Source organism: Sorex araneus, chromosome X, assembly GCF_027595985.1.
Source record: "Sorex araneus isolate mSorAra2 chromosome X, mSorAra2.pri, whole genome shotgun sequence".
NCBI classification, from domain to species: domain Eukaryota; kingdom Metazoa; phylum Chordata; class Mammalia; order Eulipotyphla; family Soricidae; genus Sorex; species Sorex araneus.
Genome location: NC_073313.1, coordinates 222,416,142 through 222,440,771, shown reverse-complemented (window position 1 = coordinate 222,440,771; position 24,630 = coordinate 222,416,142).

Genomic DNA, 24,630 nt, shown 5'->3' with positions numbered 1-24,630 from the left:
GTCCTCTCTTTCTGGTCCCATTTAGCAAAGGTTTTTTTAAGAGAAAGATAAACTTAGATCACATTTAGCTGAACTGAAGCTGAAGAAAAGAAAGAAAAGCTGGATTCCTTATTCCAACAGTCTAGTGAGAGAGGAGGGACAGAATGGCTAAAGATTATGTGATTAAATATGTGACAAGATTTGATTGGGTCCAACAAGTGGTCCAACAAGTATAAGAGGTATCTCCTAGACCCCTTCTTTAAAAAATATTTAAATAAATTCATGAACATAGTATAGGTGATAACTGCCTCAAAAACCATTACCTGTTATTAAATTTCTCTTTTTTTCTTTTGTTTTTTTTCTTACCTTGCCTTGCCTTTTTTTCACCTTAACTTGCCTTGCCTTGACTTTTTCTTCACTTTTCTTTCCTTGCCTTTTTTCTTGCCTTCTCTGCATTGCCTTGCCTATTTTTCTCTCTTTGCCTGCATTGTCTTGCCTGAACTTGTCCTTTTTTCCTTGCCTTACCTGGCCTTGCTTGTCTTACTTTGCCCTCCCATGCCTTGACCTTTTCTTCTTATCTTGACTTGCTTTCCTTGCCTTTTTTCAACTGCCTTGCCTTGCCTTCTCTTCCCTTCATTTTATACCCTTGCCTTGCCTTAACTGACATTTTTTATTGACTTAACTTGCCTTTTTCTTGCCTTCTTTAAGCTCATTTTCTCCCTTAAACATGTATCTTGCTTGCTTGGTTCTGTTTCTTTGCTGCCTGTTGAACACAGTTCCCCTTTATCTATCCCTTCACATCTTTCTCAACTAGTTTCAATAAAAATTATGTTTCTTCACTAAAAAAATAAAATTTAAAGTTGCTTGTCAAAGGGACTTGTCTAATTATAAAAACTTCCTTGGGAGCTGGGAGCCCTTGCAAGTGTAAGACTATACCAGTGCTACTCCCATGTACCAAGCACATGTGCCTAGAAACCGCTCTTTATGACTCCCCACTGTCATGATCAATCTCCAGTCATACCACACACAAATATTTATGAGAATCACAACTCAAGTGTGAGACTAGCAATGATCACTTTGAAGCAGGCAGGCAAGTAGGTAGGAAAGGATCCCCCCATGACAATGAATGAATTCCTGGGGAGTAATAAAACCAACAGCCCCAAGGCTGCAAAAAACCATCTGGTGGACAGCTAAGGCCTGATGAAACATTTACTTGTCACCAACACAAGCCCAGAGAAGGCTGGACCTCACCATCCCCCAAGAAAGTCAGGCAGGAACAAATGCCAGGAGAAGCATACCAAAGAACATCAACTACTCCAATCTTACGGTCTAGCAATGGATTATTATTTAAGCAGCAAGCCCCACATAGGGCAGCTTGGAAGAAAAAAACGTATGAAAGCCAATTTGAGCAGAAGAAACCTGTACTGTGTGCTGCCCAGCCTATGTGCTATCTATGCTCATGTGTTGTTGCTGTGCACAAGAGTCGCCCACATCTCCCATCCCATTTACACCTTCATATCTAATGCTGGGATGTGTACTGGGGCAGGAAAAGAAAAAAGAAAAGAAAGAAAAATAATAGAAAAAGTAAAAACAGGAAAAAGAAAAGAAAGAAAAGAATAGAAAAAATAGCCAAAAAGGAAAAAGAAAAAATAAAAAATAGAAAAAAGTTAAAAAAAAGTAGAAAAAGAAAAAAAAGAATAAAAGAAAAAGAAGTGCAAGACTTGACAATGCTACAAAATGAAGGCAAGGTAAGGTGAACAAGACAGAGTAAGAAAAAAAGAAAAGGCAGGGCAAGGCAGTAAAAAAGTCCAGACCAGGCAAGGCAATGCAAGGCAAGGGAGGAGTAAAAGCAAGACACAAGGCAAGGAAAGGCAAGGCAAGATAAGGCAAGGCAAGCCAAGGCTGGGAAACAAAGGCCAGGGAAGACAAGGCAAGGTAAGGCAAGAAAAAATGGCAAGCTAAGTTAGCGAGCAACACAAGGCAAGAGAGAGTAAGAAAGGCAAGGCAAGGCAAGGCAAGGCAAGGCAAGGCAAGGCAAGGCAAGGCAAGGCAAGGCAAGGCAAGGCAAGACAAGAACAAACGGTCAAGATAAGGCAAGGCAAGGCCAAAAAATAAAAGGCAAGGCAAGGAAAAAATGGCAAGTTAAGACAAGGCAATGCAAGGTAAGGGAGTATAAAATAGACAAGGCAAGGCAGGCATGGGTCAAAGAGCAAGCCTACAGTTAAGCATTTTCAAGTAAATTTCATACTTCTCCCATTAGTCCTTCCCACTCTCTACCCCTCCTCTTTCACACACACACACACACACACACACACACACACACACACACACACACACACCCTTTAGACATTGTAATTTGACCCTTCCCTTCTCAGAAAGACCCTGACTTGTACACTTTTCTCTCTTCTCACACTTGTACACTTTTCTCTCTTCTCACATGATTGATAAATTTCTTTCTTATTGAGCTGGAGCAACAGCACAGTGGGTAGGGCATTTGTCTTGCACGAGGCCAACCCAGGTTCGATTCCTCTGCCCCTCTCGGAGAGCCCGGCCAGCTGCCGAGAGTATCTTGCTCCCACAGCAGAGCCTGGCAAGCTACTCGTGGTGTATATTTGATATACCGAAAACAGTAACAACAAGTCTCACAATGGAGATGTTACTGGTGCCCGCTTGAGCAAATCGATGAGCAATGGGATGACAGTGATTGTGACAGTGATTGGAAGACAGCAAATGAGAATTGCCTACTCAAGCCTGTCCTAAATTCCTGTCCTCCCAAATTGTTTGCTTCCTTTGCTTCCCAGTTCTGCATGTTGGGAATATATACCAGTTCATTGTTCTTGACCTAAAACGATCTTTTGAGAACAGTTGTTAGGGTGACATTGGGGTTATTTATTTGTATTAGTTTATTTCATTAGTCTTTGCCATTTCTTTGGAAAAAAGTTTTTTAGTGAGTTTTATTTTTGTCAATTCCATATTAAAAGAATCTGATACATATGTATAGCAATATCTTAAATCTGATATCTTGTTATTATTGCTGTGTAACAAATTATCTCATATTTTGTTGGTGAAACACAGTTTTATTTTATTTAAGTGTTTATTTGGTTTCTGGGCCAAAGCCTGTGGTGATTTTCAGGACTTACTCCTGGCTCTGCATTCAGGGATCACTTCAGGCAGGTTTGTGGAACCATCTGAGGTTCCTGGGATTGAATGGGGGTTGCAAGTGTGCAAAGGAAGTGCTCTACTTCTGTCCTGTAGCACCGGCCCAAATACACTTTTGTTTTTTGTTTTGCTCACAGTTTTGGGGGGACAGGAATTTAGGATAGGCTTGAATAGGCAGTTCTCATTTGCTGTCTTCCATGCAGTTGTAATTGTTTGTTGACTGGGCTTAGTCCTCTGAAAACTTGATTGAATATCCTAAAACCAGCAGCAACAACAACATCAACAGCTACACTCCTGTCTGGAAACTGACACTGACTTATATATCACCAAGGAGACCTGAGCATGTTCTTTACAATTTGGCATTTAAAGATAGTTGAAAGTGTGACATGGTGGCTAACAGTCCTTAGAATGAGGGTCTCAAGAAAATCAAGCAGAAGCTTAGTGGCTTTTTATGACCTAGAATCAAAAGTTCTTAAGGGTTTCTTCAGCCATGAGAATAGTAGTCACAATTTTAATTCAGCTTGTGAGGGAGAGAAAATATTTTTATGTTGTTAAAATGATTTATTGCATTCAAAGATATATCAAGAATCTACATTAAAAAATACTGATGGAAGTTAAAAGTACAATTGGAAATCATGAGTTAGTTGATTAAATGACAAGAAAATAAAGTTGCAGACTTTTTCAACACAATGAGGTAAATGATCTCATTTATATTTATATCCAACAGGGAACCTGCTTTTCCCCAACACTGATTAGTCACCAGAATGGACCCTTTTTCATGTTACAAAGACTATTTTAAAAAATTTAAGGAACATATAATGCAGGTAATGTTTTTACCACAGTCTAATAAAATTGGAACTTAAAAACAAAGTAATTGTCAAGAAAATGAAGAGGAAAACAAAACCAAATCATCCATTTAGAAATTAAAAATGTTTTATTTTATTTTAACTGAAGTTTAAATATAATCAAAATAGCATAAAACTATTGGAAATAAATAATGAAGACTCTGACTTAACAGAAATTTAAAAGAGAGGCTGGAGAGATAGTACAGGGGTTGGGGTCTAGCCATGTCCTATGCACTGCCCAGAGTTGCCCAAAAAGAAAACAAAAGCTTTAAAGAAAACAATGTTGAGGTAAATTTATATCTTTACTTTATTGGAACACAAAAAGACTGAAAATTCAGTTTTTATTTTAAGAGGACACAATGAGATTGGTAAGATTTTTCAATACCAAAATTAAAACAATTTAGAGCCAGAGGGATAGTACAGTGGATAGGGCACTTGCCTTGCATGTGGTCAATACTGGTTTGATCCTTGGCGTCCCATGTAGCTAAGGGGCTACATGAGTGCTACATGCATGAGCTACATGCCAGGAGTGATTCCTGACTGCAGACGCAGAAGTAACTCCCGAGCATCACCTGGTATGACCCAAAAACTAATAAACTAAATCCAAAAAATTTAGATTCTATTCCAGTCCAGTGAGGCTTCTTATATGTAGAAGAAAGTATCATTTTTTTTTCATTTATTCTTAATATGTAATCCTAATATTTGGTTAGATGCTTTTTTTATATCATACAAAGAGAAAAGTAGAATAAATGTTACATCTCTGTAGGATTAGAGAATTAGAGAAAAGACTTTTCATAACATGTTTTCTCTTGTGGCTAACCATGCCCCCTTAGGGGCAAAAAAGTCTCTGGAAAAATTCTTCTTCGGCATCTTTAAGTCACAGAAATCAGTTTTAAAGCTGGAAGAGAATAAAAGGAGACCGTCTCCACTTTGCATATTAATGTAAAGAGATGTTTTTCAGTAAACAGAACCATGTGTGCCCATTATGTTAAATGAAGAGCATGTTTTCATTTACAAGATGACTTTTTCTAACTTGTAATTACTGTTTCCTTTGAGAGATCTGTATGTAAGTTTTGGCCATGATTTCATGCCTGTCAAGACCAAGAAACTTATGTGACACTCACTTTAGATATTTATTATTAATGGTTCTCTTGAACCTCTTTGAATTTTTTTTTTTTTTGCTTTTACTTTTTCTGTCACATCAAGTTTACTCCTGGCTCTTAGTTCCAGGGTCACAGGGCAAGTGCCCTACCTGCTATACAATGTCTCCAGCCCTAGGACCTCATTTTAAAGAATAAATCACTGTAGCATCAATAATATACATCACAAATAGGCTTTATTGTTATTTTCTATTTCATCTTTTTAAGCATTTAGATCCAGTCCATGCTAGAGTTGTACCCTGTCCCTGGACATCCAAGTCCCTCTTCCAGTGTTCTCTGCTCCACATGGCTCTGTCTGGCCGTGGCCAGCACACCTCTCCAGCATGCCCGCCATTTCCTGATGTTATGGAAGGGACTTGTAAGCCTAAGCTTCTCTTTCATTTGTTAAAATTCTTCTCCTTCCCTACAGTGTACACCTACCCTCTCAGTAAAATATTAGGAAAACGCTTTTGTATCTCCTTGGACCTAGCTACCATCCTTTTAAGTCTTTATTGCATTTACCTCCTGGAGGTTTAGTGTGATTTATTGGTTGACTTTGATTTCAAGATCCTCTCACCTCAGTGGTAAAAGATTAAGAGATCTCATTATTAGTCATTATTGATCATTGTTAGTTTAGGAAATAAACCATTTAATTTTATTTTTTTTGCTTTTTGGGTCACACCTGGTGATGCACAGGGGTTACTCCTGGCTCTGCACTCAGGAATTACCCCTGGCCGTGCTCAGGGGACCATATGGGATGCTGGGATTTGAACCCGGGTCGGCTGCGTGCAAGGCAAACGCCCTACCCGCTGTGCTATCTCTCCAGCCCCAGGAAATAAACCATTTTCATTCTATAAATTCATAGGTTTTCATGTGGCAGGGAGATTATGTTTACAATAGGATAAAGTGAACACAATAAGGGCACCAGAGTGATAGATAGTACAGCAGGTAGGGGACTAGCTTGGCATGCCACCAATTTGGGTTCATTCCTGACACCACTGGGTTTGTCCCAAAGACCAGTAAATAAAAGACAAATAAATCAATTTGTCCCCATGATCTATAAGGCTAACATGCAGGTTCCTTAACTTGGCAATAAAGGAACTACTACAAATTGTCCCGATTTTTTTTTTTTTAATTTTGGTCACACCAGTTGGTGCTCAGGGCTTATTCTGGTTTTATGCTCAGGGATCACTTCTGGTGGTACTCAGAAGACCATATGGGATGCCAGGGATAGAACCAGGGTCAGCTGCATGCAAGCTGTATACTAGCCCCTGTATTACTGCTCTGGCCATACAATTACTTTTCTAAACTATCTTTACATTTCCTCTGTAGCCTTCACTATGAATATGGTCTGCCTCTCATTCCATGATGATTCTAGATCTTTATCTTTATTGAACATAACTTGGCAGTGAGAGAGAGAAATGACTTCCGCCATAAGGAGTAGGGTTTCCAGAGCGACTTCTGTGAAGTGGGGGTGGGGGGTAGAGGCAGTGGCCTCCAGAATAGAGTCTGCCACCCATGAGGAAGTCTACCACTTCTTCTCTGCCCAGCTCTATAAGCCAGAGAAGTGCCTGGGAAATGTAGGAGCCATAAGAATCTACTCCGAGCTCTTGCAGCATGGTGCAGAACTTATATCTCACCAGCTCCATGAGGCAGCCTTCTAAAGGCACCTACAGGGCCTGGGAAATGATCCCTGCCATGGAAGTTATCCGCGTGCTGTGGTACTGAGACTGGAGCTAGGAATTGCTTTTTGCAAGCAAGGCAAATCAATCCTAAACCTTATTCAGGCCTTCAAGGTCCATATCTTTCCCTCATAGAAAAGACTTTCAGGAGGAGACAGTATTTAGCCAAAACAAATTTATTTGGGATATGAGGGGAGGGGAAAAGATAATGTGCTCGAGAGAACACAGGTTTCTGTAGTGTGGAAAAAGCGAAGTACTCATCTTAGGCAGATAGTCCATTTTTCCCATAGAGGAAATGTGCCCTTAGGTTTAAAGAAAGTACATACCACTGGGGCACCCCAGAGAGGAGCCAAGGATCTAGCCCCAAAGGATCTAGCCCTGGCAGCTGACCTCCACTACCCAACCACCATCACGCTCCAGGCCATTTTCTGGACACTCCTGCCAAGCCTGAGCCTCACGCATGAATGAAGTCCCATGGAACCCAGATAATGCAGAACTTTGTGACCTTGGACTCTGGACTCAACAGGAACTGGAAGCAGAGATCCTCTCTCTGCTATCCCCCAATCTCCAGTGACCCAGGGATCACACCCATAAGCCACACCCTGCCACACCCTGCCTCCTCATTGGCCACCCTCCAGATCTCAATGGCTGCTCCTTCCAGACAGGAGTATAAAATGAGGCTCCCATAGCCATGCCACCGGACTCTGTGCCAGGCTGTTTTCACTCGGGCCGCCCCAGAGAGGGGTGGGTGAGAACTGTCCCCGCCCCAAGGGACCCAGCCCTGGCAGCTGACCTCCACTACCCAACTGCTGCCACGCTCCAGGCTGCTTTCTGGACACATTATAAGATACTTCCTACCCATTTTCTATAATTAACATGACATATTTGATGGAGTTCAGACAGTAGGCAACAAATCATAGAGAGTAATATGTATATTGTATATATAAATACATATAATAATGTGTATATATGTATATATATATGTACACACACACACACACATATATACACACATACCTCTCAGAGAGCCCAGCAAGCTACCGAGAGTTTCTCACCCACACGGCAGAGCCTGGCTAGCTACCTGTGGCATATTCGATATTCGATATGCCAAAAACAGTAACAAGTTTAACAAGTGCCCGCTTAAGCAAGTCGATGAACAACGGGACAACAGTGCTACAGTGCTATATATAATTAATTACAAAGTAGTCTTTAAATATTTAAACTTTAAATGATGATGGTGATACAGTGATATAGTGATACATAGCACTCTGTCGATGCAGGCATATGTGCACCTTTTTTTCTCTGCCATGTTAATTTTTAATACAGTTTTCCCAAATTACCTCTCCCAAAGGCCCCAAAGCTAAGGTGGTTTCAAAGGAGGTAATCCTGAAATGGATATTCTTTATTTTTAAATTTATTCTAGCTTTGTAATTAAAGAACTGTGATCTACAAAGTTATTGGTAGTTGGGTATTAAGTGTATAATATTTCAACACCAATTCCAACACCATGGTCAACTTCCCTCCACCAGTGTTCCCATATTCCATCCCTACTCCAATCTCCCATCCCACCCCAACCCCCCATCCCATCCCCACCAATTGTCAGACACATAACAAAGTTTCAGTGATTGCAGCTCAAATCTCATGTTTTCAGTTTTGTTAAGTCTGTGTTTTAGATATATTGCTATACCCCTCACTTATATCACCAGTATAACTGAAGCCCTGATGCCTGTTCACCATTACTTCCCCTTCTTCCCTCTTGCCCCCTTGATATCTTTCCTTCTCAGTCCTTCTACTTTCTGTACACTGGGTAAAGAGTGATCTAAAAGTCTCCCCTTAATACAATACATTTTCTCATCCAGTATATGCCACAGAAAAGTGAGATTATTCTGTGTTTGTCTTTCTTCTTCTGGCTTACTTCACTCAATAGGATATCTTCCAGTTCCAACCAGGTTGCAGCAAATTGCATGAGTGATTTCACTGTTCCTTGTAGCTGCAGAGTATGGCAGAATCTTCTGCCCCTGCGCCAGGCTGTCTTCACCAGGGCCCCCTAAGAGGGGGGCAGGTTGAGTTTCCCTCCCTGCCCCAAGCAGAGCCACAGCAGCCAAAAACCTCCAGAACCCAGCCACAGCTATGCTCAAGGCTACTCTCTACACGCTCAGATGAGCCTCACTCATGAAGGAACCGACAGAGGAACCAGGTATATGGAACCCGTGGCTGAGATCTCCGAGCCTGCTTGGATTGGGACTGAGTCTCCTCCACCCAGATCCCCAGTTTTCCAGTAGCTTGGCAGTCACACCCACAAACTGCCCCTGGCACCATATAGTTTTATCAATGGCCAAGATCCAGAGACTATAAAACAAAGCTCCCGGAAGAGAGTGATGCAGAATCTCGAATGGCAGAACCTGGCATGCTACCCGTGGTGTATTCGATATGCCAAAAATAGTAACAACTAGTCTCACAATGGAGACATTACTGGTGCCCACTTGAGCAAATTGATGAACAATGGGACAACAGTGCTGCAGTGCTAATATTCCAATCACCACCATAATACTTTCCCACCACCATTATTTCAAATTTTCTCATCACCACCCAAGCCTGCCTCAAAACCAGGTCCTAAATTATTTATTTTGTATGATTTGTTACAAATAATGCATTAAACATGATCAAAAAATTTTTCCTTAGAAGAAAACGTGTGAAGATTGTTTTATCTCACTCAAGAGCCATTAAGCCCTTGTATAAGAGATTACTAACATATTGTTACATATTGAGTCATGTGTGCTAATATATATTTATTTACTTTTGTATTGAGATTGGTTGCCTTCTACCTTAACCCCATCAAGTGCCGTGTGCTACTCTTAGTACATCAGTGGAGTAGAGTATGAAATCTCTTTAGAATCTCCAGGGATTGTAAAATTTTAAATAGGGTGATACAACTGCAGTTGACTCTGGGATCCAGAAGTATCTCTGCAGCTTGTTGCTCTCTTTCGAGATTTATTTGTGAGTCTCTGGATCATGGCCATTAATGAGCTTAAACAGCATCAGATGCAGTTTGTGGTCATGGCTGCCAGGTTCTGAGAAAGACAGGGAAATGGGGGTAGGCCGCCCATTTCCAACTCCGCGAGAGCCTGGAGCTTTAGGTCACAAAAGCCACACACCTGGGTTTTTTTTTTTTTTTTTTTTAACAGATTCATTCTCCTGTGTGAGGGGCTCGTCCCAAGCCTGTGGAGATTTGCCATGAGCATGACAGTGATTGGGTTCTGGAGGTTTTCAGCTGCTGAGGCTCTATTGGGGCTGATGCTGGGCTCACCAGCCCCCCTCTGGGTGCCCCGGAAATGAGGTTCAGCCTGGTGCGGCGTCTGGAGACATCTCTGCAGTGTGTGGCTCTCTTCTGAACTTTATTAGTCTCAAAAATTCTGAAGCTTAAAGGTTCTCAGGACTCAGATAGATCCATTGTTTTAATGACCTTCATCCTTTTGGGCTGATTTAGGTTCTGGATAATATCAGCTCTTACTCCCTCCCCTATCTTTCTGCCAGAAACAGAACTTTTACTTGAAAAATCTTCTTTCATATCTAAATACTTTCCACACAACTTTACAGTTGTATTTCATGAAACTTTCCATCTATCTTCCTACTTTTTACTAGGACACTGAAACTTTTTCTTGGCCATTTATGACCTTCCAATTATTATAAGAACCTCTTGTGTTGTGACTTTTGTAATGCAAAGCTTTTTTTGTTTTTTGGGTTCCTGGTTACTCTTTATTGTTTGATGATTCATTCAATATGTTAATTGTTAGGAAACAGATAATATTTTTTTAGTTTTTAAATACTACTTGCATACCAGATGTCTGATTTTATGCACTAGATAAGAAGCATTTATATGTAATACTGCAAATATACAGATGACCACACAGTGGCAGCAAAAGCACGTCATTTTAAAAACAGGTTTCTATATTTTGTGCTTTGATCTGTCAGAAATTATAGTTGTCCTATGAGCACATTGTAAAATATTTTAAATTTGAAACTGTCACATTAGCAAAACACTACGGAATGAACACTTCCAATAAAAAAATTAAAGAGAGCTACCAATTTTTGATTGTCTTTTTTTACAAAGTCATTTGAAAACATTCTAGAACTCCATATTGTTTTGTGATCAGGTTCTTTTTCCCTTCCCTTTATCCCTTTTCTACTATGGAAGTTGCATGAGCATTAGGACCTATTTTTTGACATTTGAATTTTGAGACTGGAGTAATTGTTGGATTGGAGAGTATTATGCTATGGATCTCTATACAACTTCCATCTGTTAATGGTACTAGTAGTTCTTTTGTAGACAGGCTTCTTAGACATGTTGCCTGAGTTTAATTTCCACGAGTAAAGTCATACTTAAAGTATGTAAACTGAAACAGATGTTAGTACTCTGAAAATGCACTTCGTGCACGAAGGAACAGTCTTCCACCCCCACTTTATTTTGAAAGATCTTTTGAATAGAAAAGGGCCTCTAGAGAACCATCACTAGTCCCTTTGACTGCGGTAGCATGTAGCAGTTCATTCCTGGGAAATAGTTGTGCCCAATAAATATTAGAGTCTACTTTAAACTCCTTCCTTAATAACTGTATAATTTTCTTTCCTCCATAAGCTTTACTTAACTATTCTCTAATTAGGAAACTATTCACTCTTAATGAGTTTTCTTAAAAACCAAAATACTGATATTATCTTTTAATAATACCTCTGAGCTTCCTCCCACCTTCCATAGTTTAGAAATAATAAATGCAGATGTTTTTATAACAGTACTTCTCATTGCTGTTGTGCCAAATAGTAAAATAATATATTTGAAAAATTTCCAAGATCTGAATTCTGTGGGCGATAGAATACAGTATTCTAAACAAATGGTAATTTGTATTATAATAATTTTATAAAACACATGAGTATATTTTTATTTTTTATTTTTAATCTCTTATCCTTAATCTCTTTTGTCTTTTCAAAGATAGTTTTTAAGGTACACTTTTGATATTATGCTAAGCTCAACAATTTCTAAGATGGATCTTGGTCTTAAGGAGGGTTTAATATTCCTTAGGAAGGGAACACACATTAAAATTTCTGACAGAACAGAAAAGCCAAACCATAATTCTGGGGACCTTAAAGTGACTTTTTTTTTTAAAGTTTTTTATTTTATAAAGTAGTTCACAGTATTTGATTACATTTAATATTCAAACACCAGTCCCACCATCATATCACCATATTTTGGATGTTTCCATCCTGAACCCCAATCTCTGACCCACAGCAGAACTGAAATAATACATTTTGTATTTTTTGTTATGAAAGTCTGCTAAGAATGCTAGAAAAAAGTATCCTTAAAGGAAAGAGTGTGAGGATTTTTGTATTTTACCCAGGGGCTATTAAACCCTTCAATAAGAGATCACTAACATGTTTTTAAAGGTTGAGACTTGTGTGTTTTTTATATGCATATCTGTAAAAAAATGTATGTTTCCCTCTAAGATTGATTGTCCTACTTTGAACCCTGTCAAATGTGTTGCAATAGTCCTGGAGTATAGGTAGAGTATGTGGTTTGAAGTATTGTATGTCAGCAAATGCAGCCACATGGTCCAGGAATAGATGCACTTGTGGGTGATGGTTGGCCCGAGTGTGTGGAGAGTGGCCGTGAGTGTGGCGGTGGTGGAGTTGTGGAAGTTTTCAGCTGCCGAGGCTGGGTCCCTTGGGGTGGGGAGGGGTCTCACCCGCCCCGCTCTGGGATGTCCCAAGTGAAACAGCCTGGCATGGGGTCTGTTGGTTTGATTATGGCGAGCGTCATGTTGCTCCTTTCCGGGAGAGAAGCTGAAAGTGACTTTTCAGAGATAGTATCGGAGTTAGGCATTCCACGATGAAGGAAAATTTCTTTAGGTAGTGAAGGAGAAAGAGGATTTTCTAGACAGGAAAATGGAATGAAATTAGTATGATGGATTTGTGGAATATGAAGGACTGTCGTATGGTTTTCTTATAGCTACATTAGAGGAGTAATCAGATAATGAGAATAGAAAGTGTGTGACAAAATTTAATCTTGAACAAAGATTTATAAATATAAATGTAACCTCTTCAGTTACAAATTAGTGATTATAGTTTTGAAGTTTGGATATGTATTTTGAGGTATGATAAAAGTTTAATTTCTATTACTTTAAAGTTATAATTTCTACCTATTTTTGCATAATTATAATGTAGATAGATATTCTAATAGCTGATATTATCATTGTCACTGACTCATGGTGGCCATGTCTCCTGGTGTGTTCTGGACTGAAAGTCCTTCCTCCAGCAGATGGATAAAAGAGTGGTTTGACAGGCTGATGGCCAGTGGTAACTTTATTGCGATCAAATGAGTGCTAATATTGGGAAAGAGAAACTGTGTTCCCAATGAACACTAATATTGGGAAATTGTGATGTGCAGGGTGAGGAGACAGAGATAGAATAGGAAATAGTACAATAAACGATTAAGAGACAGAGGAAAGTAAGGCACAAAGCAGAAGTTAAACATAAGCACCAGGAATTGGAAGTGTTCCTGGGGAATGCTTTACAGAGGGTGATAAAATGGTTAAAAGGTGATAGGCAATTCCATTAATAGAAGCTCTCTTCGAGGGAGGGAGGTGGCCCAAAGTAAAGCCTGAGCTGCTTGTAACAATGGAGGGGCAAGTGATTCAGCAAATTCTGTTAACTGAACTACGGGAATTGCAAATTATGGGGAGATGGCACCCCTTTTGGTGCTGTCCCTCCCCATCTCTGGAGCACTGTCTCTGAAGCCCTTTCACCTACAGGCGAGTCCCCAGCAGATTGATTCCTCACCAGGGTGGCACGGCCAGGCTGGTTAGGGATCAATGCCAGCAGGGATTCCAACAATCTTGAGTTATCTTCTACAAGTTTTAGTGAAATGTATCTGTTGACTAAAAATTTATATAGTTCCAAGTATATTTACTTAATTTTGATTTGTGATATAAGCAGAAATAAGCTTCTGAATTATTCTTTAAGTTTTATTTAAAAAATCCAGAGGAACAACTTAATAAAGAAGAGGAACCTGATTGGTAAAAAATAACTTAAGCTTAGAAGTTTGACTCACCAGCACATACTGTAGGGTGATACTCAAAGAGAGGATGTGGGTCTGTCTGTGTGTCGGTCTGTCTATCTATTGCTTTTGGGTCACAGTGGGTAGTGCTCAGGTATTACTCCTGGCTCTGAGCTCAGGAATCACTCCTGGTTGGCTCCAGGAGCCATATGCTGGGCAAGGAATCCAAGTAAGCCACGTGCAAGGCAAAACCCCTACCTGCTGTATTATTTCTCCAACCCAGGATGTAGGTTTATGCTGGCAGATTTAGGGTGATGAACAATCTATACATATGTAGCCGTTTTTAAGGAAAATCACACATATTTAGGAGGGGAAAAGGGGGAAAGATGGGCATCCATAGTTGATGAAATGCAATAGTATACAGAATCATGCATCACATATACGAGAAATGGTGGAGAAACTCACCAGGTGTGTTTCTTATAGGTAATGAGTGAAAAGAAACTTAGTAAAGGCGGGCTCCATTCCTCCTTGTCCAAAGACTAATCTAGCTAGGGGTCTGGGATCCTTATCATGCAAAGGTATTACTAAAGCTCTGTCTGGTCCCATCAGAATGGAAAGAATGTGACAAGCTGGTTTTTTCAGAGATGTTTCACATCTTGCAAAATACAAATTGTAGGCCAGTTTTTTCTTTCTTAGTCTAAAGAGTTCTAAGGTTTGTGGAGAGGAAGAAGGGGAACAATATTGAAAAAAGTTTTGATAATTCACTTATCAAGTTTACTCATTCAGTCACAAAGATATTTAACTTGTAGGATAAGAAGCAAAGCTTTAGTGACAAATACTGAAAATGTGTAATTATAATGTTCCCTTGCTAATTGATAACTTGGTTTTTATTAATGGCTAACTAAAATGACTAAATGATAATTCAAGTATATATTAAAAATAATATAAATAATTTATTCAGTAGTATTTCCTTCCAAGTAAAACCAAATTCAATGTATTATGAGAAACTTATATTAAAAAATAAATTCTGTATAGTTTTAGCCTTTAGATTACTGATGGAAGAGTCTCAGTAGCTTTCTGTTTTCTAGATACATATGTTATTTTATAAAAATGGATTAAACTTCTGCTTCTGGTTTTAGTATTTGTCTTATTCTCAAATCATACATCTTCTAGACTTGACACCACAGTCTTAGTTACTTGGAAATAAATGATGTTATTTGTTGAGACATATGTGATTGTCTTTAAAAATGTTGGAAGTCTGGACTGAGAGTATAATATATATCTAAATTTTCTTTGCAGACAGAATAAACTTCTAAGTTATAAGGAAAACATTCATATTGCTCTTCCATTTAATGCCTGACATCTAACTCTCACTTTATTTTTTCAGCCTGAATTATTGTAATTCTAGAACAAACAGATTCAAGGTATTCTACTTTCCATTTTAATATGTCCATCAAACTGTGGTTAGGGAATGGATAGAAAATAATCATGACATTTAGGTTTGTTAGCCTATTTGAGTGATTTTTATAAAGAGAGAGTAAAGTTTTATTTAATTTATAAAACTGCTTAAAATTTATTTGCTAATAATTTTTCACATATAGTCTTACAAAGGGGGCCTTTGAAAATTGTATTTAAAATTTTTATATTAAATAATTTTATTTTTAGAATGAATTAGATAATTTTATTTATTTATTTTTTTAAATTTTATTTTATCACCATGTGGAAAGTTACAAAGTTCTCAGGTTTATGTCTCAGTTATACCGTATTCAAACACCATCCCTTCACCAGTGCCCATATTCCACCACCAAAATCCCCGGTATACCCCCACCCCCCACCCCAACTGTATAACTGATGAATTTCACTTCATTTTCTCTTCACCTTGATTACGTTCCATATTTCAACACAAAACTCACTATTGTTGTGGGAGTTATACCCCCAAACAAGACAACCCTATTAAGGAAGCATTTGATAATTAGTTTTCCATTAAAAGATTGTATGTTTTCAGGTTTTAGAAAAGGTCGTGTGGCCGAGTTAACGGCCGCGCGGCTCAGATGTGTCCCAGTCCCGAATCCCGGAGCCGTGTTAGTTGCTGCTCAGTGTCGCCAGGGCTCCATTTGGAGAAGGTGTGCAGCCTGCACCTCCTCCTTCTGGCTCCCCGGTGTTGTTGGCCCCAATTCGGGTCCGGAGTATTTTCCAGGCCACTTCTCTGTTGATTGTGGCAAGATGGCGCCGAGGGTGGGTCGAGGGCGTGACTTCCGGCGGCCGGGACCTCTTGGAGTTTGGGCTGGCGCCGCCCACTCCAGTGCCCCCCGCAGCTCGGATGTGTCCCAGTCCCGAATCCCGGAGCCCTGTTAGTTGCTGCTCAGTGTCACCAGGGCTCCATCTGGAGAAGGTGTGCAGGCTGCACCTCCTCCTTCCGGCTCCCCGGTGTTGTTGGCCCCAATTCGGGTCCGGAGCATTTTCCGGGCCTCGTTGCTCACCAGAATGCCTGGCCGCTTCTCTGTTGATTGTGGCAAGATGGCCGAATTAGATAGTTTCAAAGAGAATTTTTTGCAATTATAGTTTCCCATCAATTTGAAGTAGGATGTAGCTCTTATTTCTAGGATTTATTCAGAGGATAAAACTAAAGAGGATAGCACAGTGGGTAGGGCATTTGCCTTGCACGTGGCCAACCCAGGTTCGATTCCTCTATCCTTCTCGGAGAGCCCAGCAAGCTACCAAGAGTATCCTGCCTGCACGATAGAGCCTGGCAAACTACCCGTGACGTATTGGATATGCCAAAAACAGTAGCAAAAAGTCACATAATGGAAATGTTACTAGTGCCCACTCAAGCAAATCGATGAACAATGGGGCGACAGTGCTACAGTGCTAGTCTCTTTAGCGTTATTTTATGTTATTAGTATCATTGTACCCTAGAACAATGATAAGTGAGAATTTGGACATATATTTCAAACTCTTGTATATGTCTTAGTATTGAGTTTATAAAAGATATGAAAAATGTGTATACATATATATTTTTGTGAGCAGAATGTATCTTGTATCATTTTGTGAGTATAATTTTCAATAGAAGCAAAGAAAAACATATTCTTATGAAACAAGAATAAATGCCACAAAGTGAAAAGTTTCTAAGCAATATTTCAGTGAATAGACCCATTCTGACTTATCAGGTAAATAATTATAGTCATAAAATTTAAACTTGTTAAAGGTCCAGAGATAGTATAGTACATAGGGTGCTTGCCTTACACACATTCGATCTGGGCTCAATCTCTGACATCCTATCTATTACCCCAAGTATTACTAGAAATAATTCCTGAGTGGACAGCTAGGTGTAACACCTGAGTATCTCTAGGTATGGTTTCCAAACAGAAATAAAACATCAAAATAAAACATTAAAGTTGTAAAAATAGGGGCTGGAGCGATAGCACAGTGGGTAGGGCATTTGCTTTGCACGCGGCCGACCCGGGTTCAAATCCCAGCATCCCATATGGTCCCCTGAGCACGGCCAGGGGTAATTCCTGAGTGCAGAGCCAGGAGTAACCCCTGAGCATTGCCAGGTGTGACCCAAAAAGAAAAAATAACTTGTGAAAATATTAAACTTAGATGATGGATATTCTCAGTAACTTCATTTTCTTTTGTTTTTAGGCTGGGTTTCTAGAACAAAAGTTTATTACATAAAAATACCGAATAGATTAATGAATATTCCTGGATAATTGAGGATGATGTTGTTAAATAATTGTGCCAGGGTTTACATGATTTCATTGTAGTACCCTACAATTCAGATCTGTGTAAGATCAAAGGAATTGTGGAGATGGTGATCTCTAACGGAGTATCTTATATTGTTTCTATTTAGTGTTTAGAAACGTGATTTATTTATTTATTTGTTTACTTTTTGGGTCATACCCAGAGGTGCTCGGGTTACTCCTGGTTCTGCCCTCAGAAATTACTTCTGGCTGCTCTCGGGGTACCACATGGGTACCTTGTCAACACACATGGGATGTGGGAGATCAAAGCCCAGTCAGCCACATGCAAGGCAAATGCCCTACCCACTGTACTATTGTCCTGGCTCCTAGGAAGATGATTTAAAGTAAGGCTAGTTACTTTAAATTATTATATACAAATATAAATTATTTTAATACAAATTGTTGTATATAAATATTTATCATGTTCTAATTTGGTAAACATCTTAAGAAAATTATTATTATGTAGTTGACATAAATGGTTGTGCTGGTTTAAAGCATATGTGTTGATTTAATGCATTTTAGTATATTTCAACTTACAGAATGATTACTAATGATCACCATAGTCACCAAGTTTTAGTGTCTATGCTTTCCTTTGTCAGGGGAATGAAGCACATTGTTACTGTTTTTGGCATATCAAATATGCCACGGGTAGCTTGCCAGGCTCTGCCATGCGGGAGGGATAATCAGTATCTTGGTAGCTTGCCAGGCTCTCCGAGAGGGATGAAGGCTTTTGGGGCGGCCTCTAATTGCCCTTACAGATATTCCCATGGTTCACACCATATTTGAACCTCATCAAACATGGTACAGAAATTATGGAAAATGGATATTAAATGTCTTATGATGTGTTGTGCGGCTGCTTTGCATAGCACTCTGCTCAGAAAGCAGCCTGGAGCGTGGCAGTAGCTGGGTAGTGGAGGTAGTGGAGGTTGGCCAATGAGGTATTTACCTGGCGATGATAGGGTGGAGTCATCTGGGTATGATTCCTGGGTGCCAGGAGATTGGGGGAAGCAGCAGAGGATCTCTGTTTTCATGTCCCGTTCAGCCTGAGTCCAAGGTCACGAAGTTCTGCTTTACCTCGTTCTGTGGGGCTTCACTTGTGTGTGAGGCTCAGCCTGAGTGTCCAGAAAGCAGCCTGGAGTGTGGCAGTGGCTGGGTAGTGGAGGCACAACAATGGCCTCATTCCCCCTGACACTGACAGAGCCTCCAATATGGCAGCATTTAGAAGGATGAACAAGGAGAGGCTGATAAAATAGAAGGATGAACAAGGAGAGGCTGATAAAATCTCAGGGATGAACTAGACTGCCAAAACAAAAAAGGACTAAAATGACTGTCTGTACTTTCAACGCACATACACTGGCATTGGAAGCATCCATCGAGGACCTGATGGTGCAAGTGCAGAAGATCAAGTACGACATCATTGGTCTGACCAAAACAAGAAGGCATCAAACACATCACGCTATTTCGACACTCAGAGGCATTGGTGGTGTCAGTGTCCTTGTCAACACGAACATGGCCATGAACATTGATTCACTAGAATGCCTAATAACCTGAATGTCTACACTTGAATAGATGTGGCTTACTGCCAGCAGTTTCTATCTTTATCGTCTATGCACCAACATCCAACTACGATGAAGAATGAATTGAGAAGTTCTGCATGGAGCTGGAGAAGTTCTATAAAGAAGACCACACCTTCTATATGATCATTGTCGGTGATTTCAATGCCAAGATAGGACTAAGAAGGTTGCCTGAGGAACTCCACATTGGGACCCATGGCTAGAACGGAATGAATAAGGTAAGAGACAGAGTTTATCATGTTGACCAAGAACATCCATAGTAACTCACAGTTCCAGAAGGCTGAATCTAAACGTTGAACATGGGAATCTCCTGGTGGACAGTTCCACAATGAAATTGACCACATCATATTCAATCGAAGGTTTTGCCTGACCGATGTTGCTGTTGTCCCCAAATTCCAGGGATCGGAACACTGTCTCCTTTGTGCAAAATTCTACTTCACAGATAGGAGAGAAAGGACTGCAAAGTTTAAGTTTAAGAAGAGAACTCCCAGAATGACCATCAACTGGTCACTCTGGGAGCTCTTTGGCACTATTGTGGCAATGTGGGAAGATGCCATCGTTGACAACATTGTTGAGGAATATGATCAACTGGTTCAGCACCTCCATGACTACACGAGGAATGCTGAGAGTGGGAAAGCCACAAACAGATGCCTGTCTTCGGAAACTCTTGAGCTCATTCATCAACGTGGTTTGGCACGAACTTCAGGCAATGACAAGCTAACGTCTGAGCTTGCAAAGCTGTGCAGAGATGTGATAAAGGAAGACTTCAAAGAGAGAAAAGCAGCAGTGTTGGCCAATGTGGCAGAAGCTGGCCAAAAATATTTGCAATGCTCACCTGTCCTTTGCCAACTACAAGACCAAGATGACTGCCCTCAGACGTCCTGATGGATCTATCACATCTTCCAGAAGGGCAATGCAGAGGATTATTCATGACTTCTACTCAGGTCTCTTCGATAGCCACGTCCACCTGCCCACATACCAAATTCCGCAGGATGGATATGTCATTCCCAACGTCCTCCCTTCTGAAACCCAACATGCCATTTCATCGGTAAAGATGCACACAGCACCCGGTCCAGACAAGGTCAGACCCGAACACCTGAAGAATCTACTGCCAGTACTTGTCAATACACTGGCTCGTCTCTTCACACGCTACTTGTCTGAATGCAAGGTTCAGTCCCAAAGTAAAACCAGCAGGACTATTCTGTTGTACAAGAAGGGAGACATCTACGACATCGGCAACTATCACCCAATCTGTCTGTTGTCCATCATCTATAAGTTGTTCACTCGAGTCATCCTGAATAGAATAGGCAGAACATTAGACAAAGGACAACCATGAGAACAAGCCAGTTTCCAAAAAGGATTCAGCATGATCGACCAAATCCACATAGTGACCAATCTCATTGAAGTTTCATGAGAGTTCAAGATGTTGCTCTGTCTAACATTCATCGATCTAAAGAAGGTCTTTGATTCTGTTGAGACTGAAGTGATCATTGAAGCCCTAGCCAAACAGAGCATTCAAACTCAGTACATCAAGGTCCTCCATGAGCTTATTATGGATTCACCACCAGGATCTCACCATTCTACAAGGAAGTGATCATCCATGTAAAGAGAGGTGTTCAACAGGGTGATACCATTTTACCAAAACTCTTCAGTGCCACCCTCAAGAATGTCATGGGACGACTGGAATGGGAAAGAATGGGAGTGAAGATAGACGATCGGCAACTGCACCACCTCGGCTTCGCTGATGACATCATTCTAATAACACCAAACATTAGCCAAGTGGCACAGATGCTGGCCAACTTTGACCACGAGTGTGGAAAGGTTGGACTACAGCTGAATCTCACCAAGACAATGTTCATGAGAAACGAACTAGTTCCTGATATTCCATTTGCCCTCAACGGAATGAACATCTCGGAATGCAGCAGTTATGTGTACCTAGGTCAACATGACAAATGACCTGGTACCTGAACTGCAGGAGGAAGAGAGTGGCATGGAATGCCTTCAAGAGTGTCGAAGAAGTTGTTAAGAGGATTAAAACCTCAAGCTCTGGGCACATCGTTTTAACTGTACCATTATTCCTGCACTAACATATGCCTCAGAGTCCTGGGCTCTATGCAAACAGGATGAGAATGCTGTTCAGGTATCCCAAAGAGGAATCAAAAGAGCTATGCTTGGAGTGTCACTTTTCACTCATGTGAGAAAAGGAATCCAGAGTTCTGACCTCTGTCGACAATCAAGAATCAGGGACACTGTCTTGTTTGCCAAGGCATTGAAAATCAGATGGGCCGGACATGTAATGCGATTTAGAGATGACTGCTGGACTAGAGCTGTTACCAACTGGATTTCACAGGATGTCAAAAGACCATGTGGCTGCCCACCTACTAGATGGTCAGACTTCTTTGCCAAAACCCTGAATGAACGGTTTGAGGCTCTTGGAGTGAGCATATACCATTGGGCTACACTAGTACTTGATAGGAATGAATGGAAACGTTATTGGCGCCCGCTCAAGCAAATCAAGGACCAATGGGATGACAAGTGACAAGACAAGTGATGCTTTTCCTTAAAAAAAATGAAACTATCATTAACTGCATTGTAAATCATGATAATTTGATAAAATTATGGAGGTTATATATAATTTGTGGTTTTAAGATCTGTATTATGAATTATAGTTCGTTATTAAAAGTAGTTTTATTGAATTATAATTGACAAATATTTATTGTATATATTTAATGTTATAATTTGCTGTTTTGATAGATATTTTCAAGACTCTTACCTGACTGTAGCATGCTAACTCTAGTTACATAGTAAGGATATTTATGCACTTTGCCCCAATGTAACACCATCTAAAAGACAAACCCCAAAACTGTGCTTATGTCTAGGCACTATGACCTATGATGTATAATAGACCTAAGTCTGTTAAGCTCTTTTTTTTTTTGGGTCACACCTGGCAATGCACAGGGGTTATTCCTAGCTCTATACTCAGGAATCACCCCTGGCGGTTCTCAGAGGACCATATGGGATGCCGGGAATCAACCCGGGTCAGCCACATGCAAGGCAAACGCCCTACCCACTGTACTATTGCTCCAGACCCCTAAGCTCTTGTTCTATGTGAGGTGAATTATCTGGTCTTTTGTGTCAACTTCAGCTATAGGCTCTTATTTTAGATAACTTAGCATTATTTTAATTTTCATTTGTACGTAGTTTTCATTGTTTCTCACTTTTAAAAAAATGATGGCTTTCTGAATTGAGATATGTTGCTATGCTTATAACTAGCTATATAATACAGCACAACTTTTTACAACCCTAGACAGTAGAGTGGATTTCATCTTAATCTGTAAGTCAAAGAGATGAATCTAGGTAAAAGTTAGATAGGAAGATAGAGCTAGTCAAATTAGCCTTGGTTTGAGCAGCCTTCAATAATTTATGGTTACTATCTGAAATACTGTATCCATCCTTATTGAATGATTTTTCAACTGCTATAGCAAGATTTGGAGTTTAATCTAAGAACAATAGTGAGTTATGTGTTGAAATCTGGAATGTAATCAAGGTAAAGAGAAAAGGAAGTGAAATTATCACTCACCTATGGGGTGGGTTGGGGGGTGAGGGGTGGTCTGTATACTGTTTTTTCTTTTGTTTGTTTGTCTGTTTTGTTTTTGCTTTTGTTTTTGTTTATATTGGTGGTGGAATATGGGCACTGGTTAAGGGATGGGTGTTTGAGCATTGTGTAACTGAGATATAAGCCTGAGAAGTTTGTAACTTTCCACTTGGTGATTCAATAAAATAAAAAAAAAAGAAAGAAAATATATGTATGTAAATTAAAATAATCATCATATTATATTGTATGATTTTGATTTCCTTATCTGTACATTGGAATCATATAGCAACCAATAATCACAAATTGACTTTCATTGTTTTTTGATAAATTCCATTTGCCATTTTTTTAAGTTTTGTTGGTGCAAGAAAAATAAAATAAATTTGTTATATGTCAAAAAAAAAAAGATTTGGAGTTTAAGCTGCTATTACTGGAAAGGCAACCCTAATACTTTTCTTTTCCCAGAAGGTGAAAAAATGGAGAAAGTCTCATTTTCTGAGACTGTTACAAATGTTACAAACTGTTACAAATGTCTTAAAGCAAAGAAAATGGATTCTGTGTTTGTTGGTGCAACAGTACTAATAAAGAAGGGGTGCACTGCTTTAGTTGTTGCAATTATTCCTGAAAGTTATTATTTGTTGCTTTAGAAAGAAGTTCTGTTTTCATTAAAATTATGTCTTTGGGTAGGTGATTCATAAACAGGAACCTAGAAATAGAATCAGTCTCTTGAGCCTATTTACATTCTTAATCATACACAGCTGCTGAGTTCATGGATTTTATTTTCAAAAACTCTTATCTTTAGGAATTAAAATGTTCGATTATGATAACATTAAAATGTTAAGTAATATAATCACTTAGAAACCTAACTTTTAAATAAGGTAGGTATCCTGGTCAAGGCATAGAGATCTCCTTCCCTCTTTTAAAATACTTTGAGTTGGATTTTTAGCACACTTTAAAAACTTTTCCTTTGATGCAAAACAGCTGTGGCTGTGTTTTGAAGATATAAACATTCTCCACCTCCTTGTTATTCTTACACTTTCCAGGCTTAGGGCAAAGAATTTGAAAACTTTTCAATATCTGCTTATGCATTTCCTGAAACTATTTACCTTTTTAAAAATAACTGCAAGAATATAATTTTTTTTACAAAGGTGGAATTTGAAAACTTACTTGAACAGGCTAAGAGTGATCAGAAAAATTAAGTTTTAAACATATACTATAATCTTAAAATACCGTCTTACAGTGTGGCTATTAAGAAATGCATTTCATGGGGCTGGAGCGATAGCACAATGGGTAGGGTGTTTTGCCTTGCACGAGGCCGACCTGGGTTCGGTTCCCAGCATCCCATATGGTCCCCCGAGCACCGCCAGGAGTAATTCCTGAGTGCATGAGCCAGGAATAACCCCTGTGCATCGCTGGGTGTGACCCCAAAACAAAATAAAACAAAAAGAAAATAAATGCATTTCATGTTTGGGAAGAACTTGGGCAGAACAGACAGTACAAGTGAATATACATCCAATCCAATTGATATCTTGTTTGAAATGGCAAGTTCGTTACAGTTCTTTCCCCATTTGAGTCGATACAACTATAGGAATAATTCTTCCTGTTTTTTCAGCCTCCTTTAAATTACAGCTCCAGTTTTCTCATTTTTATGATTTGTCTACTGGGCTTTTTGTTTGAACAGTATTACTCTTGCATCATCACTGGTGAATTTCTCACTCTTTAGAAGTTGGTTAATAAATGAATAGCTGTTTCTTGGCATCTTGTATTTGAATAACATCATGTGCAAGTGGCTTTTAATATATGAGTATTCCAATTTAAACCAATTTTTGAACAGTTTTCCTAGTCACATGGTTGGAGGTCAGAGCTAGGTCAGTCCCA